Genomic DNA, 16789 nt, shown 5'->3' with positions numbered 1-16789 from the left:
AAAAAAAAAATCAAGTTACCATTTAATTACCTGAACACATGCATTAAAGTATATCACATTCAAATTCTGACCCACTCGGTTAGGCTTATATACTTAAATAGGCACAAATTGTGTCCTTTCTTCCGGTAGTCCATTAAATGATTTACCCAGAAGGTCCATATGATATAACTTTAGTACAGAGCTCAGAAGTTCTCTAACCTGTGTTAAGCTAATTTAACTCATGCCAAAAAGTAACAGCACCAACAATGCATTTTCTGACTCAATCTATCAATGGTCAATGAAAATATGGTTCAATGAAAATATGCTTCACTATGTTTGCTATTAGTGACTGCTTGGATCAAAGTTATATTTACTAACATATTCTCTGGACAGATGTCTAATGTCAATTTAAATGTCGATTGACAATAGAAGAAAATTATATTTTTTGGTTCTATTGTGTATGTTGTTTTGCCCAAGAATCTATGTATTTATACACACATTCATATATATGCACACAAAATACATATATATCACACATGTATATTCACATATATAAATGGAATTACTCATTTTATTAAATTAGTTGTACATAAATAATACATACATAAATAATATGTACACAAATAATAAGCTATTTTCTCTCTCTTACATTATATAAGACTTATGCATATTGAATATTTTAAGGAATTAATTGGATTATATATTGTGTAAAGCTTTTACAATACATATTTGTATTAATAAAGATAATGCCTTTTGCTGAATATACTCAAACTGTTTTGTTGCTAGAAAAACAAATCTAAGCTCAAATTTAAAATTTTTTTTATATCTTTACATCCATAAATTCAACAAGTCAAAAGGGGAAGGATGAACAGCTGTTTTAGTCATTACCTATACAACGCTTCAATAACATCCTATTTAACTGACAGAGTGACAAGCCCAGCATCTTTATTTTATCCTCATAATTTAATTTGCAAACAGCTAGCTTTACTCCTTTACCCTCCAGACCCAGTGTCAGCCTTATTGAATGCAAATTCAATTCTCACCAAAGGCCCTCAAGGGTAATTACTGGTCTGTGGTGAACAGTTTTGCTGAAAGACATTGTTTGGTGAAATCCAAACAATGTAGTGATGAAAATTCCATCTCCTTGGATTTACATTTCACTACATTTCACTCCTCTAGCAAAGCAATTTAATGATTTATTTTCTTTACTTTTACATAGACACAAGCATCAGTATTTTTTTTTTTCAATTATTCTTAGTGCTTTCCTGTGGTCAGTTTATAAAGCACACTGCAATTTTAGAATTTTCAATTTGTTTATAAATTTGTAAGTATAGAATTATATTAATATTTATTTGGATTTTTAACATACAAAAACAATTCCTGAAGTTATTAAATAGGGCTTAGTGAATTTGTTTGTGGAACTGTTTACACAAAAAACAACTGATTAATAACTGCAGGAGAAACTATTTTATTTACAACATGCTTTGAGAAAATGAGAAAGCCATAGATTGAGATTTTGAACAAAGATAAAAGTGATACTTTTGTTCTTTTTAATCATGCAGATTCTCTCTGAACCTGGAAGTTAATTTCAAGATTGTCACTTAAAAAAAAAAAAAAAAAAAAAGAAAAAAAGAAAAAAACCCCAGAAAGTTAGCCTTGGTACTTACCTGAATTAAATAAAAATGATTCTGTCTAAGGCTTTTACATGACAAACACTTTATTTATTTTCCCAGTAAGGTATCCAGTCGCATGTTTATCTGAGGAACTCAACAAAGATAATCACAAAATCACTTTGAACTCATGAAAATAAATACATGGTAGTTTTTTTGTTTCTTTGTTTTTTTTTTGTTTTTTTGTTTTTTTGTTTTTTTTGAGGCATAGTCTTGCTCTGTAGCCCAGGATGGAGTCTGTGGCCCAGACTGGAGTCTGTCGCTCAAGCTGCAGTGCAGTGGCTCGATCTTGGCTCACTTCTAGCTCCACCTCCCAGGTTCACGCCATTCTCCTGCCTCAACCTCCTGAATATCTGGGATTACAGGCACCTGTCACCACGCCCAGCTAATTTTTTTTTATTTTTTATTTTTTTGTAGTCTTAGTAGCAATTGGGTTTCACCATGTTAGCCAGTATGGTCTGGATCTCCTGACCTCGTGATCTGCCCACCTCAGCCTCACAAACTGCTGGGATTACAGGTGTGAGCCACCACACCTGGCATATATATATATATATATATATATATATATATATATATATATATATATATAAAGTACAGTCTACTAGAACCTTTTCTTTCCTGTCATCCAAAATTACATTTCCTCTGTATCCATCCCAAAATGATAAGAAACAGGGTGTCCTGGATCCAGACAGGACAGATAGAAGTAGGCATTATTGTTTTGTTTTGTCTTCCATGGAAAAACTCAGACACAGAAAAAAAATAGCATCAAAAAAGTTCATACATCTGGTAAATAACAGACTGGGATTTGAACTGAAATGATTTTCTAATCCATTAAGGGAAATAGTCAATAGAGAAAAGAAGAAATAAAGGCATTTGAGTGTAACGAAAGTAATTTAACTCCTGAAAATGAGTCAAATAATTAATACTAATTAATTATATTTTTAGAAAAGAGGAGAATAATAAAAGTCAAGGGAGGAGAGTAGTACAAAACGTGCCTGTGGTCACTTACCGGTGACTATTCTACAACCAAATCCAGAAGGTTTAATGTCCCCTCAAACATCAACTTCAGGGGAATATTGGGGAATAATGGAGGGATCTCTTGGCAGAATTACCTTGGTAGTGAAAACAGTCATTATGAGGGAGACTGCCAAAACATAAAAAAAAAAAAAAAAAAAAAAAAAAAAAAAAAAAAAAAATCACAAAAACAATAAGGACCTCAACAAAAGTAGAGCAATGGAACACAATGATAAAACCAAGAAAGTAAATGGTTTTACACCATGATGGTGTGGGGTAAAAAGTAAGAGATTGAGAGTCCGAGAGCCTATGTTTAGATCTCAACTCCCTCTTTCCAACTGGGCTATCAGGAGGATGTACTTAATCTCTTTATGATTCAGTTTTCATGTATGCAGAGTGAGAATGATAATATCTAAGTTTCATTGCTTTCATGTATATTAAAGGAAAGGATGGCTATAATCATCTGGTATAGGCTCCAGACCAAATAAAATGTCAATCTCTATCAGATATTCTTATCAGTAGTACTATAAGTAAGTTAATTGATAATTTATTCTTGAATACTTGACAACTGATAAATAGCAATGTTTCAAGCATAGGTGTAGAATGTTAGTATAGTTATTTGCTTATGTTAATTAAAATTTAAAAAACAATCATGTCATTTATTTGCCATGCTAACTTTAATATTGTATGTAATATTTTATATCCTATGTTACTGAGTTGAGTAGGGCATTTGTAAATAAGATGATTGTATTAAAACCTCAAGTTTGTGTTAGAAGTACTATTTCATTATGATGCTTGGGGTTTTGTTTTTGTTTTTGCTTTTATTTAGTTACTTTAAAAAATCTAATAGCATGATCAAATAGAGAGGACCCAGGTTTGTTTATCAGGCAAATCTGATGTACCACCTGCCTGACCCTGGAACGTTTTCTGCCCTTTTATAAGTATCTGGGGATAATGTAAATCAGTTCCTAGAATTGTTGTGATAGCTAATGTACTAGGTAGTCATACAATCCCAGGGAGTGGTTTAATGCTCTACTAACAATTGCAACTAAGACCAAACCCAAGAAAACTGATTTTCATATATTACAGGGATAACCATCAACTTTTAGGTCAAACATCTTTCCTCAGGGCTTGTTGAAATGGTGATGGAAGTTGACACAGATGAGACAAGTACTTCAGACTGTAAGTAACATGGGTTAATGCACTGTTCCTAAAAAGGGGTCATTTTCACATATAATTCATGCATGAAAGATGAAGAGTTTCTTCTCTCTAAGGTAGTGTCAGTGGCCTCAAGACAAATATTGAGAAAATGAGTATAAATATATTTTCTCATCAGCTCTTTTTAATGTAGCCAAAAGGCAGGTTCAGTCATTCACCACTTGCAGAGTTCAATTGACAAGAGCAAGGTCTGGTATAAAGAAAATGACTTTTTATTCTAAAGCTGGCCTAGGGGAAGAAGTGCAGGCTTTCTGCGTTAAGGGTACCGTTTTACTTTTGGAGTAGAAAGCAGGCACTTTTAAAAGTCAGGGGACAAAATGTGCAAGTGAAGTGTCCTCGTACGAGCTTGGGTGCCTTACCTACTTGACAGTTGGGTCAGTGTCTTCATGGGCAAAATCAGGTTTTAAAAGTGGTCAAAAATTGTAGCCGGGCATACTTTGGGTTGTAAATTCACTGTTACCTCTCAAGGCAACCTTCTGGTGGGTAAGAGTTTAGCTCTGGAGGTGCTAAGCACATAGATGAAATTGCCCTGTAGGGAGTGCCTGGGGAAGAGGAGGTAAAAGGCTATACATAATTGCATTTCTAAAGAGCTAAGTAGGAAGTGGGGAGAAGGAGTAAAGAGAGAAGAAGAGAGAAAAAAATTAAAATATTTTCTTAAAAAATAGGGTACTCAGTTATACTAACAAGTCTTTGAGATAGAAATTGATAACTTGGTTTACAGTAAATTTGTATAAAATTCACATCTAGCAGCTGACAAAAATTTAAATCCAGTTTATCTTTACACAACTTTTTAAAATTTCAAGGCTGTACAACGTGCTACTGTGACTGAAAAAGATACAGATTTTAATAAATAATTGTTTTTTGTTTTTCTCTCTTTTCTGAAAATATGATTGGTCACATGCTATGTATATGTGTGTGTGTGGGGGTGGGGGGTGTGTGTGTGAATAACAACAGTCAAAATTAGAGCCAGAAAATTATAAAACAATACGTATTCAAATCCCACAATTGTCTCAATAAATAAAGTAAAACGTTAAGAATTTATACCTGAGTATGCCTTTACTGCATGATTTTGCACATTGGGTTGAATGCCTTTTATTTGCTCCTACAGATTCCTATCTACTCTGACTCATCCTGCTTGTATTAATCCATTCTCTCCATTCTCTCGTTGCTATAAAAAACTACCTGAGACTGGATAATTTATGAAAAAATAGGCTTAATCTACTCACAGTTCTTCAGACTGTACAGGAAACATGGCTGGGGAAGCCTCAGGAAACTTACAGTCATGGTAGAAGGTGAAAGCGAAGCAGGCAATGTCCTCACATGGCACAGCAGGAGAGAGAGAGTGAAGGGGGAGGTGCTACACACTTTTAAACACCCAGATCTGTGAGAACTCACTCAATAGCATGAGAACAGCAAGAAGAAAATCCATCCATATGATCCAGTCACCTCCCGCCAGATCCCTTCTCCAATACTTGGGATAACAGTTTGATATGAGATTGGGGGGGGGGCACATATTTTTAAAGGATATCACTGTTCTATGTCATAGGTGACACATATATACTATGTACTACAACAATGGCTCCTGAGCACTCCTGCTTTCTGATGAATTATAGCAATAGGAACCAAGCAGATGTTCAGAATAAGAGAAGTGAGTAAGGTCAGAGTATTTGTTTCCTTGGCTCCTTTCATCTCTGGCTGGCTAGGTCCCTCCAAAAGGATCACTTATGATGTTTATTCCATATACCTATAACTTCTCCTTCCCCTGGTCTCTTAGGATACAGGGATGGTAATAACTTCACTGTACTGCTAACCTTTACTGTACTAAATCCTTAAAATATAGTAATTTGAGTGCACCATCTGTTTTCTAATGGGGCCCTGATTGATAAACGTATTGAATGTATTGTTTAAAGATAACGCAAAAAATAATTGTGTGTTATGTGTTTAAGCATTATTCTACCATAGAGCCTAAATTATGCATGTATTATATATTATTTATTATATGTTAAATATATTGACATCATACATGGTATGTTAAATTTGGGATACAATTACCAGCACATATTCTTTTTATTTTATCCAATTTCAAACATGAAAAAGTGAATTCTAAATTTCTATTTTTGAATTCATTTCAATGGAGCACTGTTTTGTTCCTCAGAAGAGATGGTTGGAAAAGTTTATGTTCACAACTTAAAGTTTCCAGTTGTTTTTACGTTTTTTCTTTGAAATTAAAATACATTTGAAGCTGCTTTGCTTTTGAAAATGGCAAAGCATTAATATAATATCATTAGCCTCTTTCCTTAATATACCTCTCTGTTTTTATTAATCACATATGTTATTAGACTTGTACCCTAGTACTTTCAGGTAATATATAAAGAGCAACTTTAAAGCAATTCAAACACATCAACCAGCAGGAAGCTGAAATAGACATCCTGATAGGCTAGTCCCTTAAGGAAAAATATTGGGGCTGCTTTGTTTCTCCAAAATCCTCAAAAAATATAGAAAATAGGACTACTACATTTACTTTCAGAACAAGAAAAGGGCTTTCTATAATAAGAAAGTCAGTGTACTATATGCTATTAAAATTATCTTTTTCCATAAATTTACTGAAGCTGAAATTGATTTTAATCAACTTTCAAAAAACTTAGTACACATATCCTAATGGCCTATTGTATTTATTTACCCAAGCCTATGCTTTTGTTCTGTTCTGTCGCATACAACCTCAAGGGCATTGACATTCTGATGACATTGTGATCACTAGACTTTAGATGACTCTCTACCACTATCTTATTTTTCATCCTTGTCTCATTTCCCAGCCACATTAGGATGAAGTGTATAATAGCCTAGGCTTCTTGTGGATTGTTCACTTTATATGTCAGGAAACAGCCTGTGTTACCTCCAGGAAAAGAAGCCCTTTCTTATCAATGCCATAATTGCCATCCCAGTCAATATTAGCTAATTGAAATCCCAGTGATTAATTATCTATCCTTTTAAAGCCTTTTTCTTATCTCAGTGAGCTTTTGAAACCATGCCTAGGAGGTCTATATCATTTTCTAGTAATCTTTTTTTTTTTCCTTTCTCTTCTAGTTTTAATTTTCCTGTCTTTCATCTTCATAGAAACTGTCTCTACTCAGGTGTCTAAGCTACATGTGTCATTTATTTCTTTTGTCACCGTCTCCTTCCTCATTCATATTGCCATATATCTTTCTGTCTTATGGTGTCTATCCCTTTAATAGTACATATTTATCATGGTATTTTATTCCTTCCCTCTGACTAAATATAGTTTACAGAAGAGGCACAAAGAAAAAAGGAGTTTGATTAGCTAGTGACCGTTCTAATTGCTTAGATGTTAGATAAATAAGGTATCATGAAAGTTGGTTTTATCAAATCATCAAAACCTAGCTTTTCTTAAAAACAGTTACAAGTTCAAGGACTTTGAAACACAAAGCTGTAGGTTTATAAGCAGAAGAGTCAACTATATTTAATTTATTAATGTATGAAACATAGTTTTGTTGTTTTGATATTATTCTCATCAATAGTATACCAACATTAGTTTTATTCTGTGAATAGTTCAACAAAAAGGTAGGTATCCAACTGAATTGTAACTTCCTCTAGGTCAGGACCTAAAAGTAAACTATTATTTCATCACAATAACGCCTCAGAGAGCAAATTCGTTTTCAGTGATCAATGTATATTTACTGAAAGCGTTAATGGGAAGAAATATAGTTCCTTAAAATTTACCTAATATAAGTAAAAATTGTGAAGTTCTGTTTTGTTTTGTTTCTGTGTATGAGGATGTAAACTAGGGAGAGACTGGCAAAAATGATACCTCCTGAATGCCCCCTTTTCCCACAGGCTTTATAGGCTAAGAGCCATATTCAAAGGGATATAAATAACACTTATTATTCTAATATTACTTTGGTGTCATTTTGACATACCCATAGAATTCTGGAGATAAATGACTGTTATAAATACATAGTGGGAGGGTTCAATACTGAGAATCAGTTTAAATGTCATTTGTCATTTATTTGCTGTAATAGACATTTAAAATCTGACATTTATGGTAATGTGTACCAAAAATGAGTTGTAATGCAGAATATATAGTAAGACTTGAAAAAAGACATAAATAAAACAGTATTAGGATTCTTAAAAACTTCACGTCTTGAGAGATTAAGAGTCAGGTTTGAGATTCGAGAAATCTTTCATTCAGTGAATGATGCTAGCAGGAAGCTTTCTGACTGCAATACATCCCTTCACCTATCCCAAAGAAAAAAAGTAAAATTGTTGTTTATTATTTCAAGTCAGAGAGATATTTTTAAAATAGTGCTAATAATTTAATATGTGTCCCATGAAATTTGGAGAAATCTAGGAGGTCAAACTCTGTGTCACGTCTGTGTTATCTGTAAAGAGAAGTTGGAAGAATCAGCATAGGACGTTAGAATAGAAGGTTGATATTTAGAATGTAGCTACACTCCCAGATTCTTTTGGTGAAACGAATGCATACTTGTTTTTGGTGAATCTAATACTGGTCACTTGCATATGCTATGCTCAAAGACAGGTTTCTCAAGGCTGAGCAGAGGAGTAAGACAAAATGCAATGATACTGTTTCACCACTACAAGGGTTCTGTTGATGAGAGTTCCCAGCTAGGGAGGGAGGAAGTGGAGGGAGATCCTGCAAACTCCATGAGTGATTTGTGAAAGAAGGAATAAGCCTAAATTCCTGTCAAGTCCGGATAGTTAAATATCAGATGTGGGCATTACCAGGCAAAAAAAAGAACTTTGTTAAACGTTATTCTTCTCTTCCCTTTTTGCTCCAACAGTGAAAAGGTAAGAACTCGAGAGTCTATGAGCTAGAGAAATATGAAACACTAAGCAGAAAATGAAAGAAAAATCAGCTTATACCCATGCTTAGATAGGAGTGCAGTATCAATTCTAAACCAAGTTCCAAAGTTTGAATGTTGTATACGACTGGACTTTATAGTTACTGAAGTAATATTGTAGTGCCTACGAGTGACCAGAAACGCAGTGGAAATATCCAATAGCCTGTTGCTAAGGCAAGCTAATTTATTGAGTGGCTTTAAAGGCAGAATGGCTTTCAAAGTATGCAGTTGTATTAAAATTATAGACCACAACTTGTTTATTGTTAAGAATTCCAGTTACACAAGTTACGTGACCTTGGGCAGGTAACACAATTACTTTGATTCTATTTTATGTCAGCAAATGGTGACAGATATGATGATGAGTCCCAAGATCTGGTGACCAGCTGAAAAAAGCCTGGCAATAGTCACAAACACAAGTTAAACACTTATAAAATATTTTAAAAATGTTACACTTCTATTTTATAACTGAGTATAATCTGAAAAGATTATAAAGAGAAATTGCAAGCAAATAATTAAGATTTTATGTATAATATATAGGATCAATAAGACTTAGTTCATAAAAACACTTTTATTAAATATAGCAAAATGCAACCTCAAGAATTGTATAAAACTGCCCGAACTCTAATCTTACATAGAAAAAATACAGCCATTTAAAAATAATTTTTGAGATAAAATGTGAAAATATGTTAACATTTTAACACTGGGAGAAAAGTTCACTGAATGTTCTAGTAGAGTTGGTTGAGAAATATCTTACTCTTCAATACCTAAATAATTTGAAAATGTTACTACCTTTAAAAAGCAACTAGCATAGCACAATATGTACTTCTACAAAATGTTATGTACTGCGGATTTGGAAAAAAAATGTTATTGTTACACATACATTATATTCTGAAATACTCAGATCTAAGGAAATCTAACAGTAGCCTATTTGGTTTCCATATTCAGAAGTAAAGATAAAATTTCCACAGAAATGCTCAATTGTAGCTGGGCTGTCACCACTAGTAAGGGACATAATTGAAGCAATACAAAAGACTAGTTATGAAGGGAACCATGAATGTTTGATAGTGACAACTACAAGTGATTTTTTTTCTTTTCTTTCTTTTGTTAGTTTTAAAGGGACCTAGGTGTGTATATAGAGAGGGTTCCCCCTTTTTTGTTGTTCTCGATTAGTGATAATTCATCAACAGTGCAAAGAGTTATCTTTTAACAGAACACAATCAACAGTCTGTTTATATTAAACAGGACAGTTGTAAAACAGAGTTCTATTAATAAATACAAAACTCTAGAATAATATCTAAGTTAATTTTTCTCTACTCACTAAAAATTATTGATGGGAAAGTGGTATTTGGTAGGTTGGTTGGGAGATATATCAAATGACAAAAATGTTTTGGAGAAATTACTAAGAATAAAATTGTAATAAAGTATACATGAGTAACAAGGCAACAAATATAATTGTAATCTGACAAATTCAAGGAAATTTTACTTGATGTCATGTAGGATAGGATCTACTACATACTACGTCCAATCAACACGTAATGCAAGTATCTAGCAATGTAAAAATATTTTTATTTATTGAAGTATAATAGTAATGTATATATTTGGAATGCAGTATGTAAACTCAACCAATTTTTCTTTTAAAAATATAAGAAAATCTAAATTAGTTCTGCAGATTTTTTTCTACGTAATTCAGGATGACTTTGATTACAATAGTGCTTTAGTCTGTTTTCCATTGCTATAAAGGAATACATGAGGCTGGATAATTTATTTTAAAAATAGGCTTATTAGGCTCATTGTTCTGTAGACTTTTCAAGAGAAGCATGGCACCAGCATTTGTTTCTGGCGAGGGCTCAGGAAACTTCCATTCCTGGTAGAAAGGGAAGGGATGCAGGCATCACATGGTGAGAGGAACAAAAGGAGAGGGAAAGTATCAGCCTCTTTTTCGCAATCAGATCTCATGGGAATTGATATAGTGAGAATTCACTCATTATCCCTAGGATGGCATGAAGCTGTTCATGAGACACCTGCTCTCGTGAGCCAAACACCACCCACTAGGCTCACCCCCAACATTGGAGATCAATTTCAACATAAGCTTTGGAAGGGGCAAATGTCCAAACTATATCAAATGGCCAGAAAACTAAATTCAAAATATTTGAAGGAAAATTATTAATATATCTTCTGCTGGGGCAGTTTCATAGAAGGGTGAGGATGACATGTGTATCTTATTTCTTTTTAAATTTATTGACACAGCATTAATTGACAGGACATTACACTTGGATCAGGCTCCTCTTCTGGATCAGTAAGACTGGTATGGCTCATGAAAATTTCTCCATGAAACCCAGGCTTCACTGTTTAGAGAAGAGGGGATCCACAACAGAAATTTGGGGAGCTTGTTGACCAGCCTTAGGGACATATAATCTAAGCTAGAGTTGGAACATAAGCCAAAGCACATGACCTAAAAGTGAGGAAGACATGATTCTCTAGGAGAAAATAATGATGCAATCAACTTCGTCAATAAATAAAGGTGTCAAGCAAACACACACACACACACACAAGCAACAATTTACTGCTGCAACAATTTAGACGTGACCCTATAATTGGTGTGCATTGTGTATTAGTGTGCATCACTTCAAATGTTTCATGTTTATTCATCCACGCTTTTCTCATTGGATGCTGGAGAAAAATAAATGAAGTTGACGTCTGTCAATTGAAGTCATTTCTACAGGATGAGGAACGAAAATGAGAATGTTTATGTGGCATTTATGAAGTCGGGTAGCTAGTTAGTAGCAGGATTTTAGTCAAGTTCTGTCTGTACTCTAAAATACAAGGACTTTACATTATTCTGTACTGTCCCCAGTAGGCATTGAATCAATTTTGAATGAAGCAATAAATAAATGAATAAGTAACTGCCTGAAATAAAAGCTGTAGTTTCCCTGAAGCAGACAGGAACACCACTTCCATGACCTAATCTAAACCACTTGTTTGCTTGTGAACTATATACTCTTGAAAAAAGAAAAAAAAAAAAAAAAACTGAATGATCATAACCACCATCTCTTCCAGTGTAGTCACTCTAGCCTTGGTAAGAATAACTAAAATTCAGCAAGATTGAATAAACCATAACAATTGACCAATGTCAAAATAAAAAGATAGAATCAAAATGTTCTTTATTAGAAAAACTTAGGGAAAGAAGTTTGCTGGACACAATGAGGATGTGATCATAGCATACATCCATTTTTATCAGCAGCTTAAAGTGATTGATACACATTTATTCTGCGAATATTGATGGAAAAGAAGTAGAAAAGTACAGGTAAGTTTGGTTTTTGTGTCGTATTTTTTTAATCCAAGGATACAGTGGAATCAATGTTTCCCTACACTTTTTTCTCCTTGTTTTCATACTCAAACACTATTTCTCTTCATTTTACACCTTTAATTTTCAACCCCCGGTAGGAAATTATTTATTCAGTAATTTCTCTAGAATGTAGAAAGCAACCAAGTAAACCCTATGTGATGAGTCTTTGAGACTCAACAAAGAAACAGCTTATTTTATTTATTTTTAATTTTCTTTCCTTGCAGCTCCAGCTAAAGGGTGAAGCTGCTTATTTTAAAGAAGAACTTTAGGGAGGGTGGCTTGAGCTCAGGAGTTTGAGGCTACAGTGAGCGGTGATCATGCCACTGCACTCCAGCTGGATGACAGGGTAAGGCTGTCTCTAGAAATAAAAAATAAAATAAATAAATAAATAAGTGCTTTAGACTACTTTTATGAAATACAAATGCTACATAATTGCCATGGGGGACAAATTTTTAAATTAATTAACATGTGTATTCTGAACATAAAGAAAGTATCATTTTGTCCACAGCTAATAACAACAAGAGTTAAAATCATCTAGCTAAAGATCTATCGCTTATGGAATCTTGAAACTTTTGATAAAGTCTTTAGTGACATTCATAGTCATGGTCCTCTTTGAATTTAAGTTATAAAATTTCATAATTCTAATAAATAATAATCTGAGCTGCGATATGATAGGTAGGATTTTATCTATTCAAAGTAAATCATATGTGGAGTGCAGGATTTCACTGAGTTGCATTTCTATAACTTGACACTACATGCTGCTCAGGGTTTTTGAGAAGGTCTCAGGCTGTCTTATTTAATGATAACCAACTACTATAAGATCTTATCACTCTATAGCACATGTAATTTGTACATTAATTTTTGAGAGTTCTTTTACATGCCTCTTATGTGCTATCAACAAACATTTTAAAAAAAAAAATCAAAGAAAAACAAAGCACTCTTCTGGTCATTTTGTTTGAATTGAAAGAACATACACCCTGAAGACGTTTGCAGTTTAATTGACATGTAAGAGATGCATAAAAGTCATCTGCCAATATGAGACTGTATTAGCTGTCAAGTAAACGCAGGCACAGTTTGAATTATAATCTTTCTAAAAGAGTACAATCACTTGAGAATGGACTCCAGGATAGCTATCTGGCAGTGTAAGTGATTCAGCTTCATGGACAAGGGACCATAGTTGTCAACTTTCTATGCATGAAATCTTGTCTTGGCTATGTATGATCTGGAGAAAATTATTGACATCTCTGTCCTTCAATTTCTCATATTAAAATGGATACTTATATTAAAAATAGCCTATATCATTGTTATAAATATTAATTATATAATAAAAACCACTTAACATAGTTAGTGATCCATAAATATGAACAGCATTATTTGGAAGATGAGAGAGTTTCAGTAGCTTAAGAATGGGAGAATTTATCTTTGTCTCTTTAAAGCACTAAGCTTCAAACACTATAATGTGTTGAAGTAGACCTAAGCCAGTTGTAACCTTCTTTTATATTAGGTATCTTCCTACAAATGTTTATTCTAAGACAAAAACAAAAAATATATATATTTTATTGATCAATTAAAGTGCATCTTAAAATTTATAAAACCTTCCTAGATAGACTCATATTTTCTAGAGATTTATCATAGTTGGTAAAACGGTGGTTATTGAAATGGTGGCTAAGAGATATCCTTGCCTCTTTTGCATTCCTAGAATAATAGTGTAGTTATTTTTGTGGCATTGTGCTAATATGAATGAAACAATTATACTGAAATTAAGCTTTTGTGTTAGCATGATATAATATAGGCTAAAAAACACTGTTAGCTTGAAAATTCACCATTACAACTTTATTAATTGTTTAAAAGCCCTAGAATTTTCTTTTTATTACTATAGGAACTCCATTTCACAAAGTTATTATATACTGCTTAAGGAACAATTAAAGTGATTTAAAATAGAAAACAAATATGATCACAGTCTGTAAATTCGGAAAAGTATTTTATAAAATGCAATAAAAAATTGTGTCATAAAGTTTTGAGGGCTTTCACTAGTTTCATTATAAGACTATGATCCATGGACTTGAAAATATTGTATACAAGAGCTTGAGATATTACATTTGCCTTTCTGCTCCCTGAAATATACATTTGGAGAAGCTGGTTTAGGATAGATCTGGCAAATTAAAAAAAAAAAAAGTGTGTATGTGTGAATGTATACTTACATACATATATTTGTGTGCATATTTATAAATACATACACATACACATTCATATCATTTATAGCATATGTTGAAAGTATTTACCAATAAATTTATTTTATTACCATTACTCTACAGATTTCTGAGTCTTTTTTTAAAAACTATCCAAGCTGTAATAGAAAGACTGCAGCTATTCAACTAAAATGAATTCCCCTATTAGATCCATGAGATTCTAATTTATCAGTTTTTTCATTCAATACTGTATAGATGTGCATCAAAATTTTATAAGAATATTTTTATGTGAAAGATCAAAATCGTGGGGTTACCTGATATATATTTATCTCAGAACCTTTTAAAAAACTTAAATAAGGCCGGGCGCAGTGCCTCATGCCTGTAATCCCAGCACTTTGGGAGGCCGAGGCAGGCGGATCACCTGAGGTCGGGAATTCGAGACCAGCCTGACCAACATGGAGAAACCCCGCCTCTACTAAAAATACAAAATTAGCCAGGCACAGTGGCGCATGCCTGTAATCCCAGCTACTCGGGAGGCTGAGGGAGGAGAATGGCTTGAATCCCGGAGGCAAAGGTTGCAGTGAGCGGAGATCACGCCATCACTCTCCAGTCTGGGCAACAAGAGCAAACTCCATTTCAAAAAATAAATAAATAAATAAAATAATTAAAAACATTAAATAAAAATATGAGATATGAAATTTTGTTTGTTCATGTTTAGAGACATAGTCTTCCTGTCCCCCAGACTGGAGTACAGTGGCACGTCATAGCTTGCTACAGTCAAACTCCTGGGCACAAGCAATTCTCCCACCTCAGCCTCCCAAGTGGCTGGAATTATAGGTAGGCACCACAATACCCAGTTCATTTTTTAAAGTTTTTTTTATAGTGGCAGGATCTCACTGCATTGCCCAGGCAGGGGTTGAATTCTTGGTCCCAAGCGATTCTCCTAGCTCAGCTTCCCAAAGTCCTGAGATTACAGGTGCCAGCCACCATGTCTGGCCTTATTGAAACATTTTGAATGTCTTATTTTCAAACAATTTTAAAATAATAATTTTAAAATAATACAATTATTTTGTTGGGTTATTTCATTAAAGAGTTCAAAAGAAATTTCTGTTGAGTTTTAATAATTTTTCTCCACTATGAGAAGAAAGAAAAAATATTTATTTATTCATGGGTAACATTGATATGGATAATAAGTATAATAACATTTTAGGAATTTAAAAATACACTTATCTTTGTGAAGAATAAAGTTATACCTGTTAGCCACAAGCAAATCAGAGAAAAATTCACTACAAGATAGAAATCAAATTAAAAATCAATACGCAAATCTCTCTCTCTCTCTGTCTCTCTCTCTCTCACACACACACTCGCTCTCTCTCTCTCTCACACACACACAATAAGTTGTGTAAATATAAACAGGACCTTTGCATTGGAAAGAGTATTACATGTGGCAAAATGCTGAAGAAAAAACTTAAATTGATTTTTCAGGATATGTATTTAAAATAATAATAAGCACTACTGAAAACTCAAAATAATATAAGTAAGTTTCAGTTGGTTTTTGATAAGTCAGTTTGAGTTAAGATTATAAATATGTGGACAAGTCCAGGTTTGAAAATGTGGCAAGCAAGGCCTATCCAACTGTCAGTGTAGAATTGCAAAATAATTAACAGAGATGTATAGAATGTTGTCTCTACAGCTCATGATAAGAACCAAGAGATTGTTGTTCCTTAGAGCCAGTAGTCCAGAAAAAGAATGAAACATTGATCAGAGATAACAAAAAGTAACCTGGGAGGAGACAATAAAGTTCTTTAACACCTTTGCATCTGTCATTCACTATACCTAAATGAGGTGTCCTTCAGAAAGTGATGGTTGTTGCTTCACTTCTACCTTCCAAATCTAATGGAAATTCCTCTATTGGTCATTTTTAACTGGAGACTATTTGGAAGGAAATTCTGGATGTCATACTCTCAGTTTCATCAGATTTACCCACTACAGAATCACTACTGTCTATTACTTGTCCACTTGGCTAATCCATACCTTTTACAACCATACTTAATTTCCAAATAAAATAGCAAAATCACACTACCACCTTATATGGTACAAATATTAAAAAGGTTTGGCTTTTACCCTAATTGTATAATAGAAACATTAAATATAATATAATGGATTAGAATAGTAATAATCGAGCTGGTGAAACTGTATTAATAATGGACATATTCTGAAAATTTGGAATCAGACATGAAGAACGAGAGATCAAGAATGACAAATTAGAAGGCCAAGGCAGGTGGATCACTTGAGGTCAGGAGTTTGAGACCAGCCTGGCCAACATGGTGAAAACCCATCTCTACTAGAAATACCACAAAATTAGCTGGGCGTGGTGGCACAGGCCTGTAGTCCCAGTCACTCCGGAGGTTGAGGCACAAGAATCTTTTGAACTCAGGAACTGGAAGTTGCAGTGAGTCAAGCTTGTGCCACTGCACTCCAGCCTGGGTAAGAGTG

The 16789-nt window shown here is 33.7% G+C and overlaps 1 long non-coding RNA gene across 1 annotated transcript in view; it reads left to right on the top strand.

Moving 5' to 3' along the window:
- Nucleotides 1-3752: 3752 nt before the first annotated feature.
- LOC135970817 (uncharacterized) overlaps nt 3753-16789 on the top strand; it is a 51869-nt gene continuing 38832 nt past the window's right edge. Inside the window, exons 1-2 of the long non-coding RNA XR_010586667.1 lie at nt 3753-3845; nt 12329-12450. This is a non-coding gene — a long non-coding RNA (uncharacterized lncRNA). The remainder of the gene's footprint in view (nt 3846-12328; nt 12451-16789) is intronic.

The sequence above is a fragment of the Macaca fascicularis genome, chromosome 5 (genome assembly GCF_037993035.2).
Source record: "Macaca fascicularis isolate 582-1 chromosome 5, T2T-MFA8v1.1".
In the NCBI taxonomy this organism is placed as follows: domain Eukaryota; kingdom Metazoa; phylum Chordata; class Mammalia; order Primates; family Cercopithecidae; genus Macaca; species Macaca fascicularis.
This window is presented reverse-complemented; position numbering and strand designations above follow the sequence as displayed.